This window comes from Rhinolophus sinicus, chromosome 6, assembly GCF_057876585.1.
Source record: "Rhinolophus sinicus isolate RSI-liver-muscle chromosome 6, RSI-T2T, whole genome shotgun sequence".
In the NCBI taxonomy this organism is placed as follows: Eukaryota; Metazoa; Chordata; class Mammalia; order Chiroptera; family Rhinolophidae; genus Rhinolophus; species Rhinolophus sinicus.
In genome coordinates, this window is record NC_142506.1 from 6,443,119 (window position 1) to 6,447,287 (window position 4,169).

Genomic DNA, 4,169 nt, shown 5'->3' on the forward strand with positions numbered 1-4,169 from the left:
TATAGTAGTCACGTCAGTAACTGTTATCAAGACGATAGTGATGGTGATGGTGGTGATGGTGGTGGTGATGATGGTGGTGATGGTGATGATGGTGATGATGGTGATGATGGGATGATGATGGTGGTGATTATTTTGATGACAGAGAGGAATAATGTATACAAAGTACTGAGTAATTAAAACCATGTGGTGTTGGAACTGAACCCTGAGAGCCAGCTGTGCAGTAGGCATGGGACGAGGAGCGTGCAAACCTCACCTCTAATCTGGGGAGCAATTCCATGAGGTTCTTCTTTTACAGGTAAGCAGATTTTGCAGGGAAGTTACTTCCCCAGGATTACACAGCTCCTTAGCAGAAGAGCCAGGATCTAAGCCCAGGCCTGAACCCCGCTCAGTACACAGGCTACACCATGAAGTCAGTGAGAAAGGAGCTCAGCCATCACAGCACAAGCGAGAACACTGCCAGCTTCTGCCTGTATCGAAAGGGAAGACCTCCGACTTCCTAGCAGGTGAGTGAGCAGGGCCTGCTGGGCCTGTCCTCGCCACTGTTCCATTCCTGTCTAAGATTTGGCCAGAGCTCCACAGAGGAGACAGGCAGAGGTGGTGCTTGCTGCCTAGAGCCTGCAGACCTGCCCTTGTGTTACCATTAGGTCTGATGAAGCCCATTCCATGAGCGTCGGGTGTTAAGTGAGCAAGTAAGAGTCGTTTTAATCAATCATCATTTTTAAGGAAGAATTACTTTCAAAAATACAATTTAAAATGTGTTCTTTCATCAACAATGGCATAATGCATGATAAACCAGAAAATTGAGCTTTTCAGCACATCCTTAGTTAAGTGAGGTTAATCTAATATTCCGAAAATGATCATGATAACACTGATGAAACATCTACTCTGTGCCCTTCATTTTTTTCTGGCAAAGTTGGATTGAGCACTTGGCGTGTTCCAGGCTGAGGATACAGCAATCAACAAAACAGACAAAAAGCTCTGACTTATGGAGTTTCCATTCTACTGAAGGGAGATGGAATATAAATAAACATACAAACAAGTAAGTAAACAAGCCACCCCTGTCATGTAAGACGTATGGAGGAAAACAAGCAAGAGAAAGGGACAGAGAATAATACCACCGGGGCTGGAATATTACATGATGTGATCAGGGAGGGCGGCATTTAAGACAAGAAGTCAGTGAGTTGTCAGGCTCAGAATGGACTTCTTGGGGAAGAGGGTTCCAAGGGAAGATGAAGGAATAGATAGATGTGAGGGCACTGTGGTGGGAATGACCTAGTTCCTTGGAAGAGTGACCAGGAGGCCACATGGCTGGAGGGGGAGGGGCAAGCCAGGTGAGGGACATGTGGTCTGGGAGTTAACGAGGCCGGATTATGAGGGACCTCACGGAGCTCTGTCAGCTCGCAGTGAGTGGGGGAGGACAGCGAAGGGTGGGAGCCTGTGTGCGACTGTGGCAAAGGGCCGCTCTGGCTGCTCCCACGGGCCGAGGGGAAAAGCCAGGGACCTGTTAGAAGCGGGGGTGACAATCCAGAGAGAGACAGTGCTGGCTTGGATTAGGGGGTAGTGGCAAAGGTTGGGAGAAGTGATGATTCTCCATATATTTTTAGGAGAAACGCCTTAGGATTTGCACACGGAGTGTATGTTTTTTGAGGGGGGGGGGTTTGAGGGTGACAGTGAAGTGTTTGTCTGAGTCAGCGTGAACAGAGGCCTGGAAGAATGCGACGGAGTCTTCGTCTGGGGCAGTGGAAGCTGGGCTTCAGCCGGGGCCATGCTGAATTGCAAACTCCTCCTGGGTAGCCAGTGAGGGGCTGTCCTGTAGGCAGATGGGGTCAGGAATTCAGGAGAGGACTGGGCGGGGACATGTTTCAGCGACATGTAGAGGTGAGGCTTAGTAATCTCGGTATACAGTGAAGGAAGTTCAATTACAGAGGTTACCTATGACGTTCAAGGCCACGCAGCTAATGAGTCAGAATTTGAACTCAGTTCGGAAACCCCTCTTTTATGCTGAATTCCTGTTCTGTTGAAGAAGGTTTTAGATGTTAAAAAAGAAAACCCTCGCGCGAATCTCTCAATTTAAAAACAAACAAACAAATCTTTGTATCTCAGCTCAAACGTTCCTCTGTCTAAGCTCAGATCCAGAGCCAGCTGGCCACCCGCTCACTTGAAAAAAAAAGTAGAATCTCACTTTTGAGAGCCTTCCGTTGGCTTGAAAAGCAGTCACGCTTCACAGTCCACCCGACAGAGACTTGTTTTTGGCAGCGACACAAAGAGATGATGTCATTGTCTGAGGACAGGGAAAGCCTGTGTGTCTTTGATTCCCCTTCAAATCCATCACAGCCGGCTTCTCACACCTGTTGCTGGCAGCAGTGTAAAGTGGTACAGCATTTTTGGAAAGACCAGTCTCAAGATGTAGCAAGAATATTAAAAATGTTTATATCCTACGACCTCAAAGTTTTAATTCTGGTCACCTAATCTTAGGAAATAATCAGAATCACATAAAAATATCTTTGGCTCAGTGACATTCATCCCAACCCTATTTATGGTGCTGGAATTTTTTTCAATCATCTAATATCCAGTGGAGCAACGGTGGAGTAAACTATAGATGTGAGAGATTATTTTTAGAAAGAAGTTGAAAAATCATGGAAGTGGTTCTATTGAAATGTTAGGCTGAAAAGGCAGGGTGCAGTGTTATATTTTGGTATAGTCTTCATCTATATTGCAGTTATTTTTAAAATCAATTGGTAACTCATGGAATGGACAGAAAATGTCATATATGTGAAAGGATGCTGTTAAGAGTTGAACGGGACCTCGCTTTCTCTCCCTAGAATAGAAAACTAAGGGCACAACTGAAAACAGAAGACCTTAGGCGGCTCGCATGCTACCTGGCCACTTCCTCAGGGCTCACTGAGAGGTGCCATGGCAGCACAACAGCTCCTGCCACCACCACCTCCAAGTCCCATCTCCATCAGCACCATCTGACAGTATCAGTGGAATCCTGAAAGGTAGGTGAAGATACCTGCTTGGGAAATACAGGAACGCCACAGAGAAGTTCTAGTTCTCCTTTCCTACTCTGTCCTCACCCATCGGTTAGCGAATGGAGGATGTGTGGAAGGTTTCCACCCTTGTCAAAGCCAAGGGAAAGAGGGGCCAAGAGAATTGCTCAGAATAGCTGGTGCAAGCCAGCAAGAAGGAGAAACTGGCTCCTCCATTGGCCTCTGCTTGGTCCCCATACTTGCTGGCCTGCTCCTAGAGAACTGAAGAAAGGATCAAGAGACGGACATTGGGGAACAGAGAGCTAGGTCTCTAATACAACATTTCTATAGAGAAGATGAAATGTTTCTCATCCCTGACCTCAGAAACAATATAGAGTTTCACGTGGGAAGAGAGGCATTCGGGAACAGTCATTTCCTCAGTGCTAACTTTGTGCTATCAGTAATAAAGGGACGTTAATAAGTGTTTACAAAGACACAAGAGTGCATCTTGCATCACCATCTCTTTGGGAGGCTGTTCATTTCCTCCACCTCTTCTGCAGCTTTCACATGCTACTTGAAACAGCCCACTCCAACTTTTTGACCTGGCTAACATTTATCCATCCTTCAAGTATTAGTTTAAATATAACTATTTCCATGAACTCTCTAGGCAACTTTAGGGCCTTTCTCCTACATAACTTCATTATTTTGAAAATATTTCCATTATAGCAATGATTTCATTTTATCGCAGTAATCTCTGTGCTAGTGCTAATGCACTCACACCAGCACTGGTAATTCTGCCCTGGCCCATGAGCTCCGCCAAGGCTGGACCAACTCTTTTTTTTTATTATTATTATTAAATTTATTGGAGTGACATTGGTTAATAAAATTATATAGGTTTCTAGTGTATAGTTCTGTAATACATCATCTACATATTGCATTGTGTGTTCACCACCCAGAGTCAGTTCTCCTTCCATCACCATATATTTGAGCCCCCTTACCCTCATCTCCCACCCGCCTCCCCCTTTACCCTCTGGTAACCACTAGACTATTGCCTGTGCCTATGAGTTTTTGTTTCTCATTTGTCTGTCTTATTCTTTTGTTGTTTTCAGTTTTGTATCCCACATATGAGTGAAGTCCTATGGTTTTCAGCTTTTTCTGTCTGACTTATTTCGCTTAGCATGATAATCTCAGGATCCATCC

General features: G+C 45.3%; 1 long non-coding RNA gene across 1 annotated transcript; it reads left to right on the forward strand.

The window, feature by feature from the left end:
- Positions 1-305: 305 nt before the first annotated feature.
- LOC141567803 (uncharacterized) lies at positions 306-3,769 on the forward strand. Its single transcript, XR_012490647.2, has 3 exons — positions 306-503; positions 914-1,039; positions 2,823-3,769. It is a non-coding gene; the product is annotated as an uncharacterized LOC141567803 (long non-coding RNA).
- Positions 3,770-4,169: the final 400 nt, after the last annotated feature.